The sequence below is a fragment of the Mustela nivalis genome (assembly GCF_964662115.1).
Source record: "Mustela nivalis genome assembly, chromosome: 10".
Classification (NCBI taxonomy): domain Eukaryota; kingdom Metazoa; phylum Chordata; class Mammalia; order Carnivora; family Mustelidae; genus Mustela; species Mustela nivalis.
Window position 1 is genome coordinate 60,358,210 of NC_139029.1, and position 27,810 is coordinate 60,386,019.

At 36.4% G+C, this 27,810-nt stretch overlaps 1 pseudogene across 1 annotated transcript; it reads left to right on the forward strand.

The window, feature by feature from the left end:
* The first annotated feature begins 1,108 nt into the window (after positions 1-1,108).
* LOC309843223 (14-3-3 protein zeta/delta pseudogene) lies at positions 1,109-27,810 on the forward strand (annotated as a pseudogene). Its single transcript has 2 exons — positions 1,109-1,739; positions 27,646-27,810. The product of its transcript is annotated as a 14-3-3 protein zeta/delta pseudogene (transcript).

Sequence of the window (27,810 nt, forward strand, 5' to 3'; positions counted from 1 at the left end):
AATCTTTAAAAAAAATCAAATGCTGGTGAGGATGTGGAGCAACAGGAATTGTCATTAATTGCTGGTGGAAATGCAAAATGGAACGGCCACTTTGGAAAACAATTTGGTAGTTTCTTATAAAATTAAACATACTTTCTTACCATATATTACAGCAATATGCTCTTTGTTATTTACCCAAATGAGCTAAAAACTTTGTACCCACAAAAGCCTGCCCATAGCTATTTATAGATTTTTTTATTCAAAATTCCCACAGTTAGAAAAGAACCAAAATGTCCTTTAGTAGGTGAATGGATAAATGAACTGGTATATCCATCCATATAATGGAATATTATTCAACACTGAAAAGAAATGAGCTAAGCCATGAAAAAACATGGAAGAATCCTAAATGTATATTCTAAGTGGAAGAGCCAACCCTGATACGTACTGTATGATTCAAATTATATGACATTCTGGAAAAGGCAAAAATATGGAGATTACAAGATCAGCGTTTGCCAGAGGTTGTGGGGTAGAGGGTAGAATAGGCAGAGTACTGGGGATTTAGGACAGTGAAACTATTTTGTATGATACTACAGTGGTAGATATATGTCACTGTACATTTGTTAAGACCTGAAAATGACAACTCAAGAGTGAACTCTAGGGTAAACTATGGACTCTGGGTGATAATGATGTTCAATGTAGATTTACCAATTGGGGAAGCTGTGAATATGTGGGTGAAGAGAGCACATGGAAACTCTATACTTCCTGTTTATTTTTTTAAAAGATTTTATTTATTTATTTGACACAGAGAGAGAGATCACAAGTAGGCAGAGAGGCAGGCAGAGAGAGAGAGAGAGAGAAGCAGGCTCCCCGCTGAGCAGAGAGCCCGATGCGGGGCTCGATCCCAGGACCCTGAGATCATGACCTGAGCCGAAGGCAGAGGCTTAACCCACTGAGCCACCCAGGCGCCCCTCTGCTTAATTTTGTGGTGAACCTAAAACTGCTCTAAAAAAAGTCCTTTTTTCCCCAAAGGTATAAATTCCTGAGAGTCTCAGTCTCATTGCCGTTGCTCAGAGAATGCTGAAGCCCCATCCGTCCACCACCACCCACCCACTACAGAACCACACATCCAGTCACGGATAGAAATGAGCTGCACAGAGGGCCAAACTAGCTGAACAGACCAAGTGATATGATTACATGGCAGCCGGCATGAAGCCTGTAACTGAACGAAAAGCTGAATTATTCAATGAGGAGAGGAATCTTCTCTCAATTGTTTATGAAAGTGTTGTGGGAGCCCAAAGGTCATATTGGAGGGTCATCTCAAGTATTGAGCAAAAGATGGAAGATGCTAAGGAAAACAGCAGATGATCTGAGAATACAGAGAGAAAACTGAGGCTGAGCTAAAAGATGTCTGTAATGATGTACATTCTGTTTTGGGAAAGTTTTTGATTCCCAATGGTTCACAGGTGAGAAAAGTCTTCTATTTGAAAATGAAGGGAGATGACTACTTTTACTAGCCGGGGTTTCTGTGGATGATAATTAGAAGGAGATTATGAATCAGTCATAACAGACATACCAAGAAGCTTTTGAAATCAGCAAAAAGGAAATGCAACCAACACATCCTATCAGGTTGGGTCTGGCCCTTAACCTATCTGTGTTGTTATTATAAGATTCTGCGCTCCCTATAGAAAGCCTGCTCTCTTGCAAAGACAGGTGGCTTGCAAAAAATGGCTTTTGATAAAGCCATTGTTGAACTTGATACAGTAAGTGTAAAGTCATACCAAGACAGTTCTTTTGTGGTGCCTGCGTGTCTCAGTCAGTTAGGCATCTAAGTTTGGCTCAGGTCATGATCTTGGGGTCCTGGGCTCCCAGCCCTGTATCAGGCTTCCTGCTCAGCAGTGAATCTGCTTGTCCCTCTCCTTCTGACCCTGCCCCCACTTGTGAGCTCCCTCTGTCTCTCTCTCCTGCTCAAAGAGATAAAATCTTAAAAAAAAAAAAAAATACAGCACACTAATCATGCAATTACTCAGAGACAAGTTGACATTGTGGACATTGGATACCCAAGGAGACAAAGTTGAATTAATGCGGAAGAAAGAGGGGAAAATTAGCTAGCCTTCCAACTTTTGTCTTCCTCATCCCCAAATTTACACAGACCATTTGTCATTTATGCTGTCCCACAAATAGTTTTTTGTTTACGATTTATGACAGGTTTATTTTACTTCTATTTGAATTCCTATTCTTCCCATGTGGTTTTCATGTTTAATGTTAGGGGAGTAGAGCCAGTTAAGATTTAGGGAGTTACCTGTTTTCATCTTGGGGTGGCCAGTATGGGGATGTGGTACTTTTACACTAGTTATAAATGTTTGGCGTAGTACTTTTGGTACATTGTGACTTGACAAAGTACGTTTTGTGTTAAAACTGCTTTCATGTCTAAGCAGAGAAAACTGCCTACATACTGGTTTGTCCTGGTGGGGAATAAAAGGAATAACTGGTTCCAGACACAGGTATAGTTATTGTGGATACTTTAAGTCTGAGGCACTTACAAGGCTGCAGGAGAAATAGGTGCCCCGTGGATATTACAGGTTAAACCTCATGTATCTGTGGAATACGCATTCTCAATGTGCACACCTTTAACTACAACTGCAGAAGTGTTCCTTTCACTGTGACCCAATTTACTCTGAATAAGGGCAGAAACGGTTCATATTCCATTATTTGTAAAGTTCCCTGCTGTTTGCTTTCATTACTTTTGCAACACTCATTTTATTTGTATTTAAATGTTTTACACAACCTAAGAACAAATGTACAAGTAAAAATGCAGTAAAAATGGATCGCTTGATATCCATTACTTTATGTATATTAGCACAACGGCAAAATAAAAAACCCATGGATTTAACTTCTTTTGGGTTGTTTTTTTTTTCTTTTGTGATTTTTTTTTTGATACTTGCCTAACATGCATATGGTATAAAAATAGTTAACAGGGAAGTAACATGAGATGATAACTAGCTTTGTTTAATGTCTTATGAAACTTTGATGAAAAAACCAAGCATAATTGTGGAGAGCATGTATTAAATTCATGTAAGTAGAATAATAGTTTATGATTGGACTTTTCAACTACTTTATAATTTTTCAAATAAATTAGTCTTTTGATTCTGAAACTTCTCTAAGGGAAATTGTATATTTTTAGAAATTTATTCCTTATTCTCTCTTGGCAGCTAATGGACTTTTAACCCATTTCATTAACAAGTTTAAATACAAAATTTATTAAAATAATAAAAACAACAAAGTATAAACTGCTCAAGACAAAAAGGACAGGGAAGGAAACAAAGTTTTGAAAGACGGAAAAAAAGATGAAACAAATAGCAACTGATCCAGTAAGTCAGAGAAAGTTAAAGCCCAACTACCTGGAAAGTGAGATGCCTATGAAAAACAAGCACATTTGTTCTATTAAACTCTGGAAAGATTCAGGAATTAGAGGTATCAGGTGACTTGGAAGACTAAAGGACAAGATAGGGTGAGCACAAGGACTGATTTTTGAGTCTGTAATGGGAGCATTGAAAGTTTAGATGTCCTGTCCCAGAATACACCCCCTCCCACCAAAACAAAGTAAGACATTACTGTAGGTGGAGATTGACTCAGAAAAGCTCTGGTTTGGGGGACACGGTGAGAAACATGCAATCCAAGATAAAGGAAGACTAAAACAAAAGATGGTATCCCCAAGATAAAGATGAAGACAGCTCTCAAGAAAACTGCGATATAGTTGATTTAGAAAGCGGTCAGCTGTATTGGATCAGGAAGATGGAGAATTCAGGAAAAAGGAAAAAGTGGAACTTATCTATTACCTATGAGGTTTAACAGTAACAAGAGAAACTTCAGTGCTTAGAAAGAAAGCTTGGGCTGAATGAGCAACACATACAAAGAAAACTAGGCAAAAATAAACAAAGCATGACAGCTGACTCCAGGAAAAACAGTGAGTTGCTTCATTAAATGCAACAAATTATTACATGTGGATGAGCTGTGATCAGATCTATATAGTCCCAACAATTAAATATAAAATTATTTAACCAAAAAAATTAGGAGAATGAAAATAAGAAAAATTTTAATCACAAAGTATAAGAAAGCCAAAGCCTTATATTCCAGAGTAAAAATCAATAGCTAATATGTAAAATCAATATATTAATAAATTAAATCAGTATAAATGCCTAAATCGATAGGGGTGCCTCGGTGGTTCCATCAGTGAAGTATCTACCTTTGGCTAAGGTCATGATCCCAGGGTCCTGGAATCTAGCCCCACATCTGGGGCTGAGCAGGGAGCCTGCTTCTCCCTTTCCCTTTTCCCCTCCCCCTGTTCGTGCTCTCTCTCTCTCTCTCTCTCTCAAATACATAAAATCTTTTAAAAAATGAATCAATATAATAAATAACAAAATCAATATGATATCTAAAATTGAAAAATCAAAAATATACAGGATAGCAAGCTATTTGGATAAATAGTTTTCAAAACAATTCCTGAAGAAGGAACTCATAAATATAAAATACAAAATGAAAACCAAAAAAGTAGCAAAAAAGTAAAATTGGTTCTAAGGGGCAGGAACTGGGGAGCAAGAGATATTAAAAACAAGGAATGCTCTTTTTCAGAGGTGCCTGGGTGGCTCAGTGGGTTAAGCCTCTGCGTTTGGCTCAGGTCATGATCTCAGGGTTCTGGGATAGAACACTGCATCAGGCTCTCTGCATCTCTCTGCCTGCCTCTCTGCCTACTCGTGATCTCTCTCTCTGTCAAATAAATAAATAAAATCTTAAAAAAAAAAAAAAAGAATGTTCTTTTTCATCATAAATCAGATAACCATTTTTCTCAGAAATGTCCTGTTTTATTCCTTTTTCCCAGTGTTGTATCCAGTTAGCAAACCTCTTTCATTTTGTAAAGTACATTACAAATTAAATGTTCAATCTAATTACAAAATTTATATAATTACTTTACTTCTAAATTATCCACATTTATTACTATCATAAATAAAAAAATTTTAAGTGGGTCTTTGAGTTGAAGTTGAAATAAGGAGGTTTATGTCCTATTTATGCCTCTTAATACTTGGTGATAAAGGGCTAGTTTCCTAACCTCTCTGTGCCTTCTTTTTTATCACATCTACAAAATGAGGATTATAAAAGTTCCCACTGCATAGATTTGTTATAAAGATTGAATTGGCCACTTTGCACAGTGTTTTGCACTTAACTAATGCTCAATAAACATAACCTATTATTGTATTAAATGTCTATGAAATTTGAGTTGATTCAGAATGAATCTTTTTCCTCATAGTGGATTTTCATCTATGCCTTTAATGTTATAATTGAAAATTAGTGAAAAGTTTAAAGTTACATCCCTTTTTCTTAAATCAATGAAACATATTGAATAGGCTCTCTGCATGATTGTTTGAAGAAAAGGCCAAATTTGGAACATTTAATTACAAGGTAAAGAGCCAATAAAACTACAACCATTTAGTTCATTCAGATGTTCTTTTAAATCTTCAGATCATAATTAGAAAAATAAATACACTGCTTGTTTTCAGATCATAATTTTCCCTATATATTTGTTAATCTTCATTTAGTACTTGGGAGTACTTTTTGCACAAATAACTGTGTGTAATCACAGACTGCAAGCTATTTTGGAAGTCTGGCTGACTTTCCACATTCTATGGGATCCTGGGAATATAGCAGTATAAAGGATCTACAGTCTATGGGTTTATCAGACATGTGAACAGTCTCAAGAAAATGCATCTAAATGTCTTAGGCAAAGTTTCCAACATTATTTCATAAGACTCCTATGAAGAGCTAGCATTTTTTTATAGGTCAAATGCAGATTAAATAGGTCATTTTTGTAATGTTGGTTAGAGGACTTCTATAATATCCCCCGGTATCCTAATGGTTATTTCAATAAATTGCTTAATTTAAAGATAATGTTTAATTAAGCTGCTCCTGTGCTTTTAAACCCTACATTCTAATTTTTTATGTTCCAGTTTCTGAAATTTTATTCATTTGAAGTCTTACCTCACCATAGTCTTTTGCAGGAATTCTAGTTTATATGAATCTTCCTTCCTTGAACTCAACGGCCATTTTAACAGTTGGGGATTGTTTTTGGCTGTATAATAGATTCTTTCACAAACTTTTTCCAGTTTTATGGAAGCTTAATTTACAAATAAAGTTGTAATACAACTGAAGTGTACAACATGATAATTTGATATATGTATACATTAGGAAACAATTTTCATAATCAAGTTAATTAACACATACACCACTTCACATAGTTACCTTTTTTTCTTGGTACAGTTTTTTTTTTAAGATTGATTTATTTATTTGAGAGAGAGAGTGAGAGCACAGGGTGGGTAGGTGCAGAGGAAGAGGGAGAGAGAAACTTCAGCAGACTCTGTACTCAATGCCAGCTGACACAGGGCTTGATCTCATGACGCTGAGATCACAACCTGAGCAGAAACCAAGAGTGGGACATTTAACTAAATGCACCACCCTGGTGCCCTTGGTACAGACTTTCTAGATGTACTCTCTCTTAGCAGATTTTGATTATACAAAACAGTATTATTAAATACAGTCACTATCTATAGTAACCATCATCAGCTCCTCAGGACTTATTCATCTTACGACTGCAAGTTTGTGCCCTTTTACCAACCTCTCCCTGTTTTCCCCACCCTTCAGGCACTGGAAACCCCATTTTATCCCATTTCTCAGAGTTTAACTTTTTTTTTTTTTTTTTGAGATTCTGCATGTAAGTAACACCATGCAATATTTGTCTTTGTTGGGTTTATTTCATTTAGCATATAATGCCCTTCAGATTCAACCATATCACAAATGGCAGTTCTTTTTAAAGGCTGGATAATAACCCACTGTGATGTATACACAGCACGCTGACAATTGTTTTTTATTCTGACTTCAATCTTTCTTTAAAAGTCTCATATGTGTGATGGGTCTCACAAAATTTTAATCTATTTAATGTCAGTGGCATTGTGTTCATAGCATAACCATAAAATAATGCAACTGTATTTTTGAACAAGCATTCAAAAACTTAATCTCACAGATGAAATTTATTTTCTTTAGTCATGTTGGGATTCAATCCCTGTTCAACACTGCTGCCATTTTTAGTATATACAACCTATAATATATTCTCTTGTAGAATGACAGTAATAATGAATTTTCTTTCTATGAAGATGAAATTTATTTTGCAAGTCAGTAGTTACTTGTCACCAAATTTAACACCAAAACAAATAAGTAGAGTAGTATTGAGGCTGTTTTGTAGCATAAATAGTTTTGAATATAATTCCTGAAAAAGGAGCTCCTCAGATTTTTTTAATGTAGTAAGCTTGTCTATCATTGTTTTTGACATTGTTGTAGTCTTTACTTATTTTTATATATCATTTTAGCATTGTTTGTTTGGTTTCAGTCTCATATCTCCCCCTACACTTCTCAGTATTATGTAAAATGAAGACACATGATGGGCACTCAACCAATGTCTTTAATATTGAAACTTCTCTGCCCTTCTTTCTGTAGGAGGCAGCTAGCAATCAGAAAGAGACATAATAAAAACCACCTGGACAACTCCAACCAACTCAGAGCCCCCAGATTGAAATTAGTGGTTCCATTTCCATGAAAAAAAAAATTCTTTTTTGTTTGTTTCTTTTCTTCCATTTTTAGAAGCAAAGACACCCATTCAAATACCCGGTAAAGAAAAAAACTCTAGACAGGTCTGGGTTTCCAGTTCCAGAAAACCAAGATAGAGCTCCTGGAATATTATGCCCAGATTCTCTTGGCTTTACCTCCTGTACAAATAAATCCATCCACTGCTGTGCTTGGCGAGGTGACAAAAACAGCTGCAGGGGAGGCAAAACCTTTCCTGGCACAGGCTCTGTGCCGATTTCCTTCATTAAGGACTCTCATCTTTCTAGCATGTGGGCCCTTCTCGGCTGACAGGACAAAGCAAGGCAGCAGTGGGTGGAAGGAGAGGGGAGTCAAGCTCACTGACCCTTGATTGAGCTCGGCTTCCTGCTGTCCCCAACTTCTGTAAGATGCTAACCTTTTCCACTCCTGCCCCGGTGATTTCTGTGGGAATAGTAGAGTTCCTGAGCCATAGTCCTACAGATGGGAAGAGATGATATAGGCTCAAATAATTCAGAGATGGGGGGAAGCAAGAGAAGGAAAAGAGAAGAAAAAGAGGTCAAGAAAAATGAAACGAAAAGGAATCAGATAAAGGAAGCTATAAAGACAGATATGAGAAGATCGGGTAACTAGAAATTAGGGTTTTGTTTTTTCTTTAATTGAGAAAATGTCTGAAAACTCAGGTGAATTCTGCCAGTCACAGGAGGATTTTCCCAACCATCTTTTATCCTCATTTACTCTCAAGGTGATATGTCCATGCCTGTGCCTAGGTTAGGGCTTAAAAGCAGACTTTGGAGCCAGATTTACTACTTCCTAGACATTTGACAATTATTTAATATCTCTGTTTATAAGTTTCCTCCTTGATAAAATGGAGACAATTTCAGTGTCCACCATATAGGATTATTATGAAAATTAAATCGGTTGAGGCATGTAATATTTCCATAGTATATGACATATAGTGCATGCTCAATTTTCCATGTTATATTTTGACGGTACCAATGAACAGCTTCTGACCGTTAAGTCACTTGATGGAGTGGACCCGACTCACCAGGCATATTCATTTACTTATAAGTATTCATTTATAAGTATTGCTCACACTTTTTCTATCTTGAAATATCTAGGTTTACTTCTTTATCTCAACCTATCAAAACCTACCATTCTTTAAGTACCTGTTTCACAAATACTTATTCCAACCTCCTCCACGGAACCATTCCTGATCTCCCCTATGAACTCTTACATCATTTAACATCTGTACGTTTGACACTTAGTGGTTCACATACCAGCATAGGCTACACAGTATCTTATGCAAAGCAGAGACAGTAACTGGCCAGTAACAGTTACTGATTAGTTTCTCATAGCCTGCCTTGTATTAGAAAGGGAAAAGGAGAATGGTCGAAGAATATATGTAGCGACTCCATGCCAAAATATTTATGTCTTTGTCCAATGTAAATTATGCGGGTCTCCAGCACTGAAAGACCCTCTCTTTTTTTTGAGAATCTTTTGAAGGATGAATCTCTGCATGGTGGTGAGAAAAGGAATAAGTTATCTGACACAAGTTGCTGAGAGAGTCAGAAATATCCAGAATAACTCAACTGTATCCTCAGTCCATAATTATAACTGTTAAAAGATATCACCAAATGGGCTCTGAAGTCAGACAGAACAGGGATTCTTCCTTGGTCTTCCATTTACTAGCTGTGCAATTCTGGAAAATTTATGAAGCTATATGAAATTGACTTTCCTCATCTATAAAGTTAGGATAACAATGTCTTCTTCATAAGGTACCTGAGACATTTAAAGAATTTATTATGGTGCCTGCCATATGCATTCGACAAATGCCATTTCCTTTCCTCTTTCTAAGAATGAATCAAGGCAGAAAACACCAAACCGTTCTTGAACTAAGTCATTTCAACTACTCTATAGTTAGTTTTTCACAGTGGGTCTTTGTAAATTTTAAGAGCCACAAAAGTCACATTAGTCTTGGCTGTGACTAAATTAGATACTATTCTGAAGGATTATAGTCCTAGGAGCCTATCACCTCAGCAGGCTGAATTAAAAATTTAAAAATCAAACCCACAACAGGTTGGAGAAATAAAAGGAATAGGTCACAAAGAGCTTTATTTTCTCTTTTTAACCTGTTGTCATCGTTTACTGTTTAACCTGTTTACATCGTTTACAAATAGGCAAACTACTTGCTTTTTAATTGTTTGCCAGGTCTTCTATGAGTTCGGTCAATTTTCACCTGTTCCTTTTTGCTGTAAATTCACTGTAAGTATAATGGAAGGGAAATAAAGATTTTAAAGTTCTAAAACATATTTTTTAATGGAAAGTTCTTTCTTAGCTGGGATTTATTTCTCATATCATTTACTGCAGGAGACTTGTGAGCTAGAGGAAGAGAAGAAACTCTAAATAGTGTTAACATTTACTGTGGAAATACTATTTGTTATAACTTTCTGTCAGAAAGCTAAAACTTTATCGTCCAAAATGAGGGTGGTATATATGTGGTCTTTCCCATCTGTAGATGGGCAAAGCTAATACTTGTGGTCAAACTCAGAGAAAACTGTGATTAATAAAACTAGTAAGATTCAAGCTATGTCAAAGTCAGTGCATGGCCAGCATAGCTCTGGAATCAGACTGACCAGTACAACCCCTATAGCCAGAGCCGTCAATGTGAGCAGAATAAAACACAGAGTTAAATGGTTGAGGCTGTGACCAGGCACTGGTCCCTTAGAAGGGACCTTAGAAGGGACCTATGATCTATGCTTATGTGGCAGGTACCTAAAAAACATACAAACTTGACAGTGGAAGAGAATAAAATGGGCCCTGTAAACATAATGCATCAATGTGTAGCTACAGAGAAAAATTGAAAGTAAAGGTAGGCCAGAAACAAGAACAGCCACCATATAAGCTGCAGGAACAGAAAAAGAGTCAGAGAAGTGTTGGCCCTATAAGAAGAAAACTTTCACTTACTATTAATTAATTCATTCTTTCACTCAACAAATATGTATGAGAACCAAATATCTGTTAGGTAAATAAGGCTACAAAGATGAAAAAAAAAAAAATCCTTGCCTATAGTGAGGTGAAAAACACATCTAGTACAGATTAGGAGGAAGGGATCCTAGTCTGCCTAGGTTAAGGTATGTTTACAGAAACTAGGTGTCTCAGGGCTTTTCTTAGCAGACAAAAGAGAGGTGGGCTCTAGCAAGAAGGACCAATATGTTGGGGTTTATCCTGCAGATATTGAAGAACAATTAAAATTTGCAAGATGAGGAGCAACATGATCAGTTTTTAGGGTAGAAATGTCCTTCTGGTTGAAGTGGACCTAAAGAAGGACAAGGAGGCCAGTAGGGAAGTTATAATAATAGTAGAGGGTAGGTATAGGGATGATAAGAGTTGAACCCAAAAAAAAGTAGAGGGATGAGAATGAAAAGGACAGATTTGAGGCAACAGAATTGATAGTGCGTATGTGTAAAGGAGAGTGAAAGACCTGCAAAAAAGTCTACATATTAGGCATGAGCAAATGGTGACACCTGGGGCTTTTCACCAAAGTAGGAAAGACTGGAAAAAGCAGGCTTTGAGAAAGACAGTGTAAAAGCTTAATTTTTAATACACTGTATTTACATGCTTTTGTGACAACTAAGTAAAAACAGCATATAATTAGGTCTATGCAAAAAGAAATCTGTAAGCCCCCTGTATGATACAGAGGACTGAGAATGGAAAGGAAACTGATAATGAAGATGCTAAAGATTGAAGAGGATAGAAATGGACTTATCTGAACTAAAGTCAGAGTTCTTATTAAAAATGAAACAAAATGAACAAACAAAAATAAAATTCACTAAATGCACTCTGAATAGATAACACAGATGGGGGAATTAATAGGATATTAGGTGAAGGATTCTCAAGGCTAAAGAACAAAGCCTTCCAGTTTCTCCATCAAACTCCACAAACACCAGGAGCTTGACTTTACTGCAATCACTGGTACCACCACTGCCAGTCCTACTCAGGTCTCTGAAACACAACCCTACAAGCACTGCAAAATCATCACCACTCCTGTCCCTACTACCTTCACCAGCAAAACTGGAAACTTCTTTTACAGCATCTCACTCAAGTGCCTAATTCAAAGGTAAATTAAGTTCAAGGGAGACTTGGAATTTGAGTTCTGATATATCCCTTGGGGAAGAGGGAAAAAGGGGGCCCCCACTGGTCCAAGGTGAATAGAACAAGTGGATCAGAGAGGGAAAAGGGGGGGTCGTAACTCTGAGACTAGAAAGAGATTTTTAACTCTATGGAGAATTACTGAATGTAACAATAAAAACAATGTATTCAATCTATTCAATTTGATTCAATCTAATCAAATCTATTATTTGTTTAGCATAATAGATATTATATGCCACACACTGTATATACACTACTCAAAACTTCATAATAACCCTCTATGGCAGGTTTTACTATCTCCATGTTACAAATAGCAGAAAAGAATCCCAGAAGTGAAATAATCAATATCACAGAGCTAGTATATGGTTCAGCCAAGGTTTGAGTGCAAGTCAGCCTAATTCCTTACCCTCTCCATGTTCTTCTTTCAGAATGCTATCAACAGAGAATACCTGTAGTTAGGTAAGCATTTCTATATGAGTAGTGCAATAAATTTATTTATACTTTAACTGTAAATTTTGTGGTTTTTTTTTTCTGAAAAATTGCTTTGATTCTAAAAATGACAGTCAATGACATCTCTCTCAGGTGCTGCTATAAAACTAAGCCCAAGTGAATGCTAACGAAGAAGTCAAGAACCATTACCCTGGGCACAGGGTACAGAATGTTACACAGGAGACTCCAGACATGAAGGAACATGGAGATTTGGCCAAGGAAGGCTATGGATGTATATCCTGCAATGAATGGGAACACCAATTCAGGCCATCATCCTACCCTTTTAGTATCCTACAACAAAAAAGTTTTTCTCTGACCAGGGAAAACCCTGCTGATAATACACAATAAAATGGTCCTGCCATTTTTTTAAATATTCCAACAAATTTATCATCAGGATATATTTTTACTTGTGAACCTGAATTAGTTTTTCTGCCAAAGAGTTAGAAGATATACTTCTGTGTTTGGATGAAATATGGTTTCAGAAAGGTTGATGAGAGGTATGAGAGTAAATCCACATGTGGGAGAATATAAAGGCAGCAAGATAATTTCTTTGTCTGATTCTGCCATTTTTAAATTTTTCTAATCATCCTTGAAAATTTCATGTGTGTGGTATGACGTGTGTGTGGTATAAATTGTTTAGTTCCCATGAACAATCCTTTCTTTATTATCAAAATAAAAGCATACTGGAGGTACTTCTATATTTATTGCAGCATTATTTACAAGAGCCAAATTATGGAAGCAGCCCGAGTGTCCAGCAACTAAAGATTGTTAAGGAAGATGTGATTGTTTTATATATATATATATATAGTGGAATATTAGTTAGCCATAAAAAAGAATGAAATCTTGACATTTGCAAAAACATGGATGGATCTAGAGAGTATAATGCTAAGCAAAATAAGCCAATCAGAGAAAGACAAATACCATATGATATGATTCATATGTGGCATTTATTAAATGAAACAAATGAATAAAGGGGAAAATAGACAAATAAAAAATACATTCTTTTTTTTTAAAAAAAGAAATATTCATCATTTTGAGAGACAGAGAGAGTGTGAACAAGGGGAGGGATGAAGGGAGAGGGAGACAAGCAGACTCCCCACTGAGCAGGGAGCCTGATGAAGGGCTCAATACCAAGTGCAAGATCATGACCTGAGTTGAAACCAAGAGTCAGATGCTCAACCAACCAAGCCACCCAGGTGCCCCCCAAAAGTAGATTCCTAACTGCAGAGAAGAAGCAGATGGTTACCAGAGGGGAGGATGATGGGGGGGGGATGGGCAAAATAAATGAAGGGGATTAAGAGTCCACTTATTTTCATGAGCACTGAGTAATATCAGGGAGTGTTGAATGACTATATTGTACACCAGAAAATAAGATAACTATATTATATATGTTAACTATACTGGAATTAAAAATTTTTAAAAAGTTAAAAAGCATACCAGAGTAATATATTTAAAAAGTAAATGGGATCATGTGACTCCCTGCTAAATCCCTTCCATTGCTTTTTTTTTAAGAGACTCCAAACTCCTTGCCACAATGAGAAAGGCCCTACAGGATCTAGCTCTTCCTGACCTCCCTAACCTCTCCAGGTATCACACCATGCTTTAGCCATGTAGGTCTCCTGATTTCTCAAATGCACCAAGCCCGTCCCCACTCTAGGCTTTTATACTTATTGTATCTCCACTGAGAGCTCTTATCCCCTTTTCTGTATGGCTGCCTTTTTTTTTTTTTTTTTTTTTTTTTTGCCTTTGGGACCTGTCTCAGAGGCTGCCTGCTCAAAAAGCCGTTACCTTCCCTTATCACCCTATCCCTAATGATCTACTCCCTGTTTCTCAGACATCTCTCACACCCTCCATCACTTGGACTTTTCAACAATACCTGGACGTTTCTCTTGCAGTACATATCTCAACTGATTTATTTGTGTGTTTATCCATTTATCATCTGTCTCACTCGGTCGAATTTGGATCCACGAGAACAGGGATATCATGTGTTTGTACTACTGTATCCTCAGGGCACCTGGCAGGTAGCTGTTACTCAGTCAATTTCTACTCATGGAACAAATGCAGCAGTGGTCGAATAGAATCAGCATGGCCTGTGCCATCCACCCTTCCTTATAGTCTTACTGCTTTTTATTCCTTGTCACAGCTTTTTGTCCTAGTCACATAGAACAAATTATCTTGTAGTTCTTGGTTGGTTTTTAAGCCCCGCTTCTCTAATCAAAAAGAATATCTGTACCTGGTTTGATTCCCTTTTCTTGGAGGCTTTTACCTCAAAAGCTACTGAGTCCCTATACCATCCTCAGCTGTTCAGAGAATCCGAAGTTTATTCGATGGCCTACACTTTATGCCAGATAGAATTTAATGCACTTTGTTAAGTGATCTGTTACTTCAAGGTGGCTGTTGTTAGTCATTAGCAAAGCAGTAAAACTTAACCAAAGTCATTTCACATATAGCCTTAGTGCCAGAAATAGGTCTCAGGAGCGCTGAGGAATGATTTTAGAGGCTCCTAAAAGCCATAGATTTGGGAGTACCTTGTCTACTTATTCTGAACAAATTAGTTCCATAGGATGTGAAATAATCTAACAATGAAAAATTCAGATTTACTCATACAGGTGAGGATTTTTTTTTCAATACTGGGCAAGAAATTCCATTTCATAAGTCCTACTCCCTTAAAAATTAACCACTGTGCCCACAATACAAACTGTGAAAGTTCCCATCAGGTAATTATAGCAAAAAACAAAAACAAACAAACAAAAAACCCTCAAATGTGATGAGAGAGTGGCTAAAACTGCAGAGCAGAGACTGGCGAGGAATTGAGCATTCTTGTGCATGTGCTTAAAGGTACTTAGGGACCTTGCTTTTCATGAAGTATAAACTTTATTTTCAAAATAATTTCTTTAACTGTACTTCTACTTGAAGGAATAAGTTATATTTGATAAATGATCTTCTTGTGCAAAAATCCCAAGATAGGTAATCAATATCATATAACACTCACTCTCATAGTATGCACTCTTTACGAAATAGACCAAAACAGTATTTGAAAGAAACACTTCCTCATCATGGCTGAGAGTGATTTTAAAATGACTATCAGGCAATCAAACTCTCTCCTTTCCAAAGAAACTCAGTGTTTTCTGCATTAATCTGTAAGATAAACTAAAAGTTGATGAGGAGTTACATGTTCTTCAAGTATATACAATCCTCATTTTTATTTAAGTATGTTTGTAGTGGATAACAAGTGTTATATATTTTATTGTTAAAATATAGAAAAATGATTTCTAGTGCTGTCACAACAAAACGTCCCTGTCCTTGGTCTAACTTCTGTGAAAACTTAACATATACCTAGTCTAAAAACTAAAAATCCCCTAAGGCCTTTTGTTCTTCAACTCCCACATGTCCCCAATCATTTACTGACCCCTTAATGCAGTTGCAGTTCCGAATGTGTGTGTGTGTGTGTGTGTGTGTGTGTGTGTGGTGTCTGGCTGGATAATGATGAGCTAAGCTTAATTACATCATTAGGCAAGAGGCCGCAGATCTCCTGCTGCCTTAAGGGACTGATTGGAATTTTAAAATATTATTTTCACTTAGTGGAATCTAAATTAAATAAATAAGTTCCATTTTAAAAGAATGGTGGTACATTTGCTGTTGATTTTTGTCCGTTTACAATTGTGCTAGAGGCTGAGGTACCCAAAGGGGTATACAGTCATCTTCTTGCAAACTCCTAATTATACCATTTACAATATAACTGACAAGACTTCTTCTGTTGTACCAGAATACATTTATTTTTTAAAGTTGCTTCCTTTTTTTTCTTTGGCACCTCTAATATATTTCCCTAATAACTATTCTATACCTCCCAAATTATTATTTAATGCAAGTCATTACTGTATGAGGAATAGGTTTATATTTTTTACATTTTTATACATTTATTTCATGGTGCCATTTATAGCTCCATCCAGCCAACCATTGCAATCTGAGGCACAGAGAGTTAACTTCTTTGCTCTGAGTTACTCCTAGCTAAGCTATGAGAAAGGTGAAAAGATAGGAGAACTTAGGAATCTGATTTTTGGTTCTGAAAAGTCAAATGCATGTTTCCTTAGCATTCCTATTTAGAGTCAGACTACTTCTCCTTCATGTAAGCAAGGTTATAAAATTGTCTCTATCCTTCCTAATTAAAGACCTGAGAAACATGAATTTTAGGTTACTTAGAGAGTCAGGGTCGGGTTTTGAGGCACCACAGGCCACCCAAGGAAAATCCAGCTGCATCGCATTTGAAGCTGTCCTATCATAGTCTGGAAAAAATGTTCCAATCTTAAAAATATGTCTAGACCACTTTACTTCACTCCTATGTGACTCTTAGGTGAAGTGGGGGGGTGGGGTGGGGGGGAGGATTGATGGGTAAGAGGAGGGTGGCAAATGAGCATTCTACATGAAAAGTCTTTTCTCAAAAGAACCCATCAGGAAGCTGATTTACAGTCAAAAAACTGACATTACAGATCCTGTGTGTAAGCCCTTCATCAGTCTGTGGTAGGGAGTTTCAGGCATTGCCTTTAAATAAAAAGAATGCCAAATGTCCTCCTGTATCTCATAGACTCAGGCATGGCTCCAGGCATGTGAGGGGCAGAATGTCTTTACAATGGCCTCACTTCCGGACAGGCAAGCTCCTCCTTTTCAGTTCCTGTGCTCCCACAATCCCCAGATCTTCAGATTCTAGTGCGCAGCAGTTTGCCTGGGTCTGGGCTCTACAGCAAAACCAACCCCCATTTAGGATATACCCACTCTATGCTCTCTTACGAAAACTTAACACATTCACTTGTGTTCCTATTTAGATACATTTTTAACATTTCTTTTTTTTTTTTTAAGATTTTTATTTATTTATTTGATAGACAGAGAGAGATCACAAGTAGGCAGAGAGGCAGACAGAGAGAGAGGGGGAAGCAGGCTCCCTGCCAAGCAGAGAGCCCGATGTGGGGCTCGATCCCAGGACCCCGAGATCATGACCTGAGCTGAAGGCAGAGGCTTAAACCACTGAGCTACCCAGGCGCCCCCATTTTTAACATTTCGGATTAGAAGTAAAAAATGGCTCTTGGCTAAAAATGCTTTAGGATCTTGGATTTTTGAGGAATGGAACCTCCAAGGTTATTTTATAGACGAGGAAGCCAAATTCCCCAAGAAGTTGTATAATCTCTCCAAGATCACACAGATACTTAATAATTTAGCTGGGACTAACATCTCTTTCTCAATTCCTGATCCATTGTTTTTAATCCATGGCACCAAGCTGCTTAATGTTTCAGCCTTCGAAGGATATCTTATCATCTAGACAGTTTTTCTAATCCCTTGACCCAATTAGTAAGTGAGAGGGGAAACTTAGGTTCTGACACACGCTCAAGAGGTAATATAACCAGTCCTCTGAAAATTGTCTTTCTTAAACAAATCTTCACACCCCACAGCTTACTTAAATGAATTAGGTTGCTGTCCTGCTCATTTGTGGCTGGCAATGCCATCCCTTAATCACAGGAGAGGAGTGACTGCAGGAGTTTCTTCTAGAAACACTGGCAAAAGTCACTCCTTTGAAAAGCAGGGAAGAAACACTGACTCTGGTCTCTGGTTAAGTGGGTCCCTTAATGGAGGAGGTAGGGACTGCCTAGATATCCCATTAACACACAAGAACGTGCACGAGTGCAGGAGGGTGTCATTAGGGTAAATGAACGGGTTTTGGGGATTAATGCTGTTAACACTGCTGCCTGCTGATAGTAAGAGAAGGCAATCTCAACCTGTTAAACAGCCTACCACCTGGGAAGTTGAACTGCCCTTTAGTCAGCGGAGACTGGCGTGGTATCAAGAATGAGTTTCAAAAAAAATTCTGAGCCACAGGAATAAAAGGATGCAGAGAGATTTTTAAAAGAAGAAAGAAAAGGATGAGAGAACCAACTGAATTAACGTGTTAAGCTATTTTATGAGATTTAGGAGCACTGTAGTGTAATCGATTTGGTCCTAAGGAAAGTACTAGGTACATATGTGAAGTATTTTGGCTTTTAATAATATCTCTACTATATGATTTGCCAAGATCAACTTGTTTAGGGGCTTCAGGTAGCTTTTAATTAGTAATTTATTCCCAAATACCTTTGTACTACCACTCTCATGAATATACTCATAAAATATATCTGTGGCTTCCCAACAAGATAGTATACCAGCAGAGTGAAAAATCCTTTCCCCAAAATCTACCCTGGAGAAACTGCAGAGCCAAACGTGGATCAGAGGAAGTATTATAAAAACAATGAGGAAACTCCTAGGGAGAAAGCCGTAGAAACTAGTGTATAAGGTTGCAGTGGCCTGGGGCAAAGGCTACTGTGTCATAGCATTAAGGGCTTGTTTAGGGAGGGTTTTCAAACTGTTCTTATCTTTGGATCATCATCATCTATCCTATCACCAAAGAATCCACAACAATAGTTTAGGTCACTGCCACGGGTAGTATCAGGGCACGATAAAAGTCCTGCTGGAGTGAAACGATATTCCCACCAACCAGTCACATGCCCTGTCTAAACTCCCCAAGGGGATTGCCCCTACCCAGGAATATAAAGCAGATGCATAGTGGAGTACCAGTTAACCAAAAGGTTCTGTAAAAATAAGACCTCATGTAATAGTGATTACAATAAATTTAAGTGGGTTTGATACTACTTAAAACACAAGAGATTCTCATACTAGTTTTTAAATTAAAAAAAATTTATTAACATGATATGCTATTTACAAAAAGTACCATTTAAACAAATGATACAAAAAGGATAGCAAAAAGTAATCTGGAAATTTTCAAAATTCCAAAGAAGACTGGAATTGCAGTCTCAACATCCAACAAGATAAAAGTTCATGGGGAAAAAAAATCATAAAAAAGAGAATTATACCCTGATATAGGGAATAACAGAGCAAGAAGATTTACATAAATGTATCTAACTGTATGGGTAGACAGCACTGGAAGGGGTTGGAGGGGGAGAATACATAAGTCAAAAATTGTAGCTGAAGACTTTAAAACACACCTCCTGGAATTGATAGATCAAAAAAATAAGATTAACTTCTAGATTCTTATTCAGATTGCAATAAAACTAGAAGTTAATAAAATTTTTAATCTTGTATGTCTCAAATTTACAAAATATATACTAAATAGACTATGGAAATCATAAGAGAAATGACAAAGTACTGAGAATTGAGCAATGAAATTCATACTATATGTCAAATTTTGTGGGGCACATCTAAAGCAGTATTTATGGAGAAATCTCTAATTCTGAATACATTTATTAGGGCACAAGGAAGATTAAAGAAAAATATTGCTAAGCAAGAAGAAAGGAAGGAAGGAAGGCAGACAGATAGACAATATCCTCCAAAAGAAATAATTTTTTTAGAAAGTAAGAACAGAATTTTACTAAAGAGAAAATTTAAAAGAAAATAGAGTGGATTGGCACCTGGGTGGCTCAGTGGGTTGAGCATCTGCCTTTGGCTCAGGTCATGATTCCAGGGTCCTGGGATTGAGTCCCACATTGGGACTGCTCAGTGAGGAGTGTGCTTTTCCCTCTCCCTCTACCCCTGCCCTCTGCTTGTGCACGTGCGCTCTCTCTCTCTCAAATAAATAAATAAAATCTTAAAAAAAAAAAAACTATTTAAAAGAAAATGGAGTGAATTATAACACCAAAACTCATTATCTTAAAAGGCCAATAGTAATCTTCAGACAGGACTAATAGAGAAGAAAAAAAAGAGCTACAAATAAATAATATACAACATGACAAAGAGAAATAACTATAAAATCAACACAAATTTTAATTATAATAATAATAATAATGAAATAACATTATGAAAATGTGAAAACATCAGTGAAATGGGTTTCTAAAGAATATAGAATGCAAAAGTATATACAAGAAGAAATAGAAAATGAGAATAGAAAAATTGGCATTAAAGAAATGTAAGTGGTGAGCCAAGACTCCAAAAAAGTCTAAGGCCCACATTTATAGTTGAGTTCTACCAAACTTTCAAAGATTAAAGTTTCTTCTGTAATAGAAAGGGAAAGAAGACTGATCAGTTCATTTTATGAGCTTAATACAATAATTCATGAATCCAACATTGTATTATTTAAGTGCAGCATTATCAGGTAAAATTTATTCCAAGAATGCAGTGATGCTTACAGAAAAAAAAAATCTATCAATGATATACATAAAACACATTAATAGACTAAAAAAATACAATCATCAATCTTTAAATAAAGAAAAATAAAGTTGTTGAAAAGTAATTAGCAGAAACTTTCTTTACTAGGTAAAGGCTATGTACACAAACCCTTCAACTTTCAACATATTCCCTTGAAGTTCAGAAAAAAACTAAAATACTTGTTGTCTCTGTTATTGTTTAACATAGTACAGTAAAGTATTCCAAGGGAAGAGATAAAAGTCTCATTATTTGAAGATTTTCTATATAGTGATAACAAGAAAATAAACATATGAATGATACTATTGAGAGATTTCAGCAAGTTGGTCAGATTTAAATTTGATCTACACAAAATCAATAGCATTTCTGTGTAACAGCAGTAAGTATCTAGAAAATACAATAAAATGAAGACATCATAAAACTAATAAAAACTATAAAATTTCAATGCATTAAAAAGTACCTAAGGTTTTGTAGAGATAAATTTAGACTCTTTTGAAAAACATATTCTATACACTTGGAAGAGTTAATAAGAATCCAGTTTCCTTTCATAGTAATTCATAAATTCAATACAACTTCAGTCAAAATTCTAAGTAGATTTTTTAAAGTAACATTTTAAAATTGGTTTCAAGGAATAAAAATCTTTGATTTGTTTAAGACAACTCTGAAAAACTAGAGTAAATAAAAAAGACAGTATGGTACAGTATGGGACAAATAGATCAATGGAATATAATAGAAAACTCAAGATAGATACATGGAAATATGAGTACATTATATATAACAAAGTTGACCCTACAAATTGTGGTTATAAAAATGCATAGATCAGAATTCCTGTTGCAGAAACATAGTTGATTAATGATCCCAGATGCTCTCCCTCTGCATCCACAACCACAGTCATGCCACGGCCACTTCCTGCAGGCTGTTTCCAGCCAATGACTGAGCACATGGGGGTACTAATTCTCACAAGATGTGATACTCCCAGGAGAGGCAATTTTGCTTTGAGGCATCCCATTGGCCTGGTCAAAGCTTTCTTAGAACTGTACTGTAGTTTAAGACCCTTCCTACCCAACCTACCTTCTAGCTGTCTCTCCTTCACAGGTGTCAGACATATAGGAGTGGTCTTCTAGGCACCACCCTTTATCCTTCACAGGTGTTTCCCCTCATTAATCTCTTGCATGTCTAAATCCATTTTGACATCTGCTGCTAGGAGAACCCGAGTAACATACAAAAAAAAAAAAAAAAAAAAAAAAAAAAAGAACAGATCGACTGTTGTGTAGATGTTATTAGGAAAATTGTCTCCCATATAAAGAAAAATAGACTTGCATCCCTCTCTCATACCATAACTGCAGGTGAATTCCAGATAGATCTAAAATTATATAAGAAACATATAACTAAAAGTTAAAGAAGATAGTCATCCAGTGGTAGTGAAAGATAACTTAAAACCCCAAAAAAACAAATAAGGCAAAAGTAATAATTTGAGAATATTAAAATTTGAGGATTTATGTTCAGTGAAGGTCAATGTGGTATGATGGACTGCTGTCTCCCAAATTCACTCTCCCATCTCTACACATAACAGAATTCCTTAATTTTTGGTGGGAGCATGGTTACCTAGGTAAAAGATTATGTTGCTTAGACTTCTTTTTCACTAGATATGGCCCTGTGACTACTTTCTAGCCAATGAAATGTGATCAGACTTCCAGCAACTGTGTGTGGTATCTATGTCATGCCCTTAAAACAAAGGGACTTACTACACTCTTATCCTTCTTGTCTCCTTCACAATTGTTGAAGAACCACCTTGCACCATGTGAAGAAAGGCAATACCCTAGAAATGGTGGAATAGTAAGACAAAAAGATCATTTCCTCCAAACTGTTACTTGAGAGAGAAACAAACCTTTCTTGTTTGAGCCATTGTTAATATGGGGCTCGAATACAAATGCCAAAGTTACCTCCTACTTAATATAAACACCATGAACAAAGTTAGTGGATAGAGGACAAATTGAAAAAATATATTGGCAATCAAAAAAGTATAATAACTAAGATATTTAAAAAACCCTCATTCAACCAAGAAAGCAAAAAATGAAAATCAGAAATGTTCAAAGCTATTAACATGCAATAATGGGAAACCCAAAACACTGAAAAGCATATTAGGAGATGATAAATTTTATCAGTAATTAGATAAATTAAAATTTAAACTATGATATATCACTTAAACTCATCAAATTGGCCAATATTAAGCAATGCCAAGGATTAAGGATATAGGTATGTAATGTAATGATATAGGGATAATTCTTGCATTCTTGATAGGAATGTTAATATACACTTTCTGAAAATCAGTTTGATAGAGGTTAGTTAAATTAGATAAACACACATGTCCTTTGGCTCAGAACCTTGCTACTAGGTAGCTATCCCAAGAAATCCTTATGCAGATCCAGAAGATACATGAAGGACCAGTTCGTTACAGGGCCATTTCTAGTAGTAGGGAAATGGAGACGTTGTAGCTCTCCTAAAGCCAACAGAAACAAGGGATACATACATACAGCACACAGATACTAAAAACAAGAATGCTGAGTAAAACAAGTAAGAAACAAAATGAGATTTATAACAGTAGATCATTATATAAATGAAAATGTATGCACATAAAAACAAATATAAATAATATACACTTATAATAAAGACATAATTAAATAAATATATATTTTACACACACACACACACACACACACACACACACACACACACACACCAAACCACGTTAGAATGGTTAAGGAATAAGGATGAAGGGAAAAATAAATAAATAATATGAGTCATTGCATAAACTGATGATGACAATGTACCATGCACCAACTCAGCCTTCTGTACTCTAAGTACCAAAAAAAACAAAAAACAAAACAAAACCCAATAATAAAACAATATAAAATGTATACAAATATTTACCACAAAACTAAGTCTGTCTATCTTTATTACTATTATGGCTATCTTTGTATACTCTTTGAAGTATTTTCCTAATATAATAAGAAGTCCTGTGAATCTTGTGATAATTTTCACAGGTTTATAATCTAGGACATTGACCAGAGGGTAAGGGGTAGTAGGAATATGTGGGATATATAGAGGAAGGAACTCTAAATGTTATCCACATTACTTCTGAAAGTTTGAATTATTCTAATACCAAGTCCTGGTATTATATTCTTTCATCACCTTAGGCTCAATAGTACAAATCTATGTTCCTAGTGAACCTCTCCCTATTCATAATTATCAAACGTTCCCAAAAAGAAATGGAAAGGAGGTTGTGAAGAGAATCAAAAGAGAACCAGAAGAGGTAATATATATATATATATGACTAGTGAACTAAGTATCTGGTTCTTCCATTCAATGTAGATTCTATGTGTTTAGGGTTAGGAGAATAAAAGGAAAGAACAGAGTGCAGAACTTGGTCTTTCCATCAAGGAGACACCCAGTCATTTATCAGAAACCCTTTAAGTTTGGTTATCTTACTCAGCTAACTCTTCTGCTCTGTAAGTTCTCAGTGGCTGCAAGCCAAAATGTTGAACCCTTCATGTTCAATCATACTTTCGATGCCTGTCAGAAATGAGTCCACACTTGTATTTTAAAAAATAGATTTGGCCTATTTGCATCTCACTTTGGCAATTCCTTGCTCTTAAAAACTGAGCTTTGGCCTGTTAATACGACACCCACTGGGGATCTGTGTTCTCCTACATTGAAAAGCAGTTCTCCTACAGTGAAACGGGTTCTGTCAGCCATCTTGTAAAAAGAAACTAACTAATCCTTGCTTTAGGTGAGCAAGCAGTAACATTTCACTCTACCAGAGAGAATGTAAAAATTAAACAACTATAGCAACAAAAAATGTTTAGGAAAAGAGTGTCTAGACCACAGTGTGGATATAAAGGTCTGGTACGTCTTCTTTAATAAAATATATCCTACATCCACAACCAGCTTCATGTATCTGCAACCGCTACTGTCTCACAGGGTCTCGTGTTCAGAAGGGCCCTGCTTGGGTTTCATGTTCTGTGCTTGGGTTTAATGCTCTGGGGTGGCTATCTTGAAATCTCCCAGCTCTGGCCCTCCACCACTGCCACCCTCTGCCTGGGGTACAGTTTAAGTTCACTGAAGGAGATCACAACACCTTCGACCAGCAATCCTCCTTCCTCCCTTGCATGGAGTTAGGGTCAGGGAGGGTCTGGGCCAGGTGTGCACTTGCTGAATCTTGGGCTGGCAGAGAGGCAGTTCCTTTAGTGGGTGATTCCATAGGGTCTCTTTCCTAATCCCTCAGAAGTATCAAGGAGGCGTGGTGCTGGACCCCAACTGCAATAAACTGGGAAGCAGCAGGTCTGTGTAAGGGGACATTGACTTTCCTGCCCCTGGCTGGGGCCCCACATTTTCATTTTGCCACTTTCCCTGGACCCAGCTCTGCCTAAATCTTTCCAGAATCAGTACTGAAAAGAAACTTTCCTGGTGGGAAAAAGCAACTTACCCAGTCCTATGACCCTGTTCGTTGGTGAGGGTCCCTGACTTGGGATCCTAGTGCCAGCATTACACTGGCCTCTGGGTTGCACTTCTCCCTTAACTACTCTGCAGAGTTAAGTAATCCTCTATATGTCACTTTATGCAATTGAATCAAGCCAGAAATTTCAGATAAGATTTATTAAATAGTAAAGAAAACAAGAAGGAAAAGAAACACATGGCTTACAAGGAATAGAAATAACTCATCTGACAGAATGAAGACTCTGGTGGTAGGATAGCAGCCTTATTCTTAGGAAGCCATTCCGAAGGACCATTCCAGTCCTTTCTACTCCCTTTACCTCCCAAACTTTCCCTTTAGTTTTCACTTCTTTCAGACAGTCTTAGTTTCCTTTTAGGGAGACCTACCTCTTCAATGGATGACTAATAAGAAGAATTAAGTCATACTTGAAAGGAAATATTAACTTCTCCTCAAAAAAGAAAAAAAAAAAGTAATTTTAGCTCTGTAGGCCTACCAGAATAGCCAAACCTTAATAAAGTATATAAAATTATTTCATTCTTATACCGGGAAATAACTGACATAGTAGCAGGAACAGACTTCTCTAATGTTGGTAAAGTTACAATATTTTTTGTTTCATTTTCAATCCTTTCTATTCAAACAATGATGTGTTCTATAAGTCTACTAAAAAAGTAACATGGTTATTAATGGTGATGGAAAGAAAGTAGCATGCTTAAGCTTCTCTCTAGAGCTCTGACATTCATATTTCTAAAGTTTCATTCTATTGTTTTAATTCCTGTTTATTTTTTTCTAAAATGTATGACGTAATGGTAAGACTATTTGATGACTTGTTTTCTTTTGGGTGTCACAGCTTGCTAATTTCCACCCCCATCTTTCTTCCTCATGTAATAGGTTGAACTGCAGCTAAAATAGACTTTTTGTAGAGAATAAAAGAAAAGCTCTGCTAATTTAAAAAATTCTCTTAAGCTAGCAGATGTTTAACTTTTGGATTTCTCAGGATATTTTTAAAGTGAAAGCAAAACCCATAAATGATTGCCAATTTTTTTATTTCATCAAGTAAAGGTCTTTAAAAGTAAAACATACTAATCGTATTAGTTCATAAAAGAAAGGATATTTTAATTCTAAAGAAAGTCTTTTACCTGAACAAACTGAGCAATGGACTCTCCTCATTTCTCCGTGGAACACTTCAGAACATGAAAATCATTACCAGGTAAACTCCCTGAATAAGAAGTTGGCAAAATTTTAAAATTCACAATAAATATTTCCCTGCAAAGTTTTCAACTATTTGGAGTATTTCTACAGGTTTTTTGAACTTTTATATATGACAATATATTGAGGTTCAACAATATATTGAGGTTCAAAGTCATTCTAAATTTAAAAACCTTTGGAGCAAGAATTTCATTATGCCTTTCTTTCTTTCTTTCTTTCTTTCTTTCTTTCTTTCTTTCTTTTTTTTAGAGAGAGAGAGAGAGAAATCACAAGTAGGCAGAGAGACAGGCAGAGAGGGGGGAGGGAGGCAGGATCCCTGCTGAGCAGAGAAACCGATGTGGGGCTCGATCCCAGGACCCCAAGATCATGACCTGAGCCAAAGGCTCAGGTGCCCCTATGCTTTTCTTTTTATTACTAAGAAAACTAAACAGAAACCATTGTAAAGGACCATTGTCTTCTCTCGAATTGCTCTTTACTACCGAACTTTCATTTCTAAAACAATAGAATGCTGCATAGTAGACGATTGAGATATACCATGGGTTATTTGTAACACCCAGGATGTTACTTTATAACCAATAGCCTGATTTGATAAAGTAGGCCTGTAGTTTTGTCAATATAAACATCTTTTCTCTTACAAGGCTCTCTTCTATACTTAATTCCTCTTGGAATTATGTATGCTTTAGATACAGTCACATAGATAAAAATGTGTTAGGAATTTTTAAAAATTCTGAAGAAAATCTTTGCTTAATAAATGTTGCATTCCTACATGTAGTTTAAGCATGGCTGTTTAGAATTTTTTCATTACTTGCAAAGGAAGCTGAACACTATATAGAATTAATAAACTTGAACTTGACCCTCACCCTTTGTTGCATAATAATCAATGTAAGGATGTTATAAGGAAATATTTATTATATTAAAACAAAGGACATTATTCTGATAGCTGTTGAGTCTAAAATTTAACATTTGACTTTCAAAGCAAGTAAATCAGCAGAGCTCCAAATAGGGGGACTCAACCAACAAAGGATCATAAAGTTAAAAAGTCTCTGTTAATCAATGACAAATTTAGTACTTGTTGCTACAATTACAAAGATAATAGTTCCTTTATGTCAGTGCCTTTGGTTTTGCAGCTGTAAAATAGCTTTGAAATTCAGCATTTCAAGGAATAGAAATTAATAGGAGGTCATTTCTACCAGAGAAATTTTAGGAGCCCATCCTCTCTAATCATCATTAAAAACTAAATCCATAGGAGAAGAGGCACTTTACTGATTGTCAAGTGGAAGCTATTATTCATTTGATGAAGCTCTTGGCACCGTGCCATTGATTCTGCACTACAGCCTGCTGCTTGTTCTCCTTCATCTCGTGCAATCAGAGTTGTTTCTGCCTGCCAGGAGCTATTTATAGAGCAAAGGGGTGGTGGGGGTGGGGGGAGAAAAGCTGATATGTTCTCTGTCTTGAAAAACAACTTTCAAACTTTGTAAGTACAAATCTGTTTTTCTTGTCATCAGACTGCTTTTTCTGTCAATGCAGAAGATAAGGAAGCTGACTTCAAGACAACTGCCCTTCCTAATAATGACTCTGAATTTGGTGGAGTCACAGGCTATAGTCACACTGTATCTGATACCCCTGGATTAATAGTCCTCAAAACTACTCACACGGTCATATGTCTATAG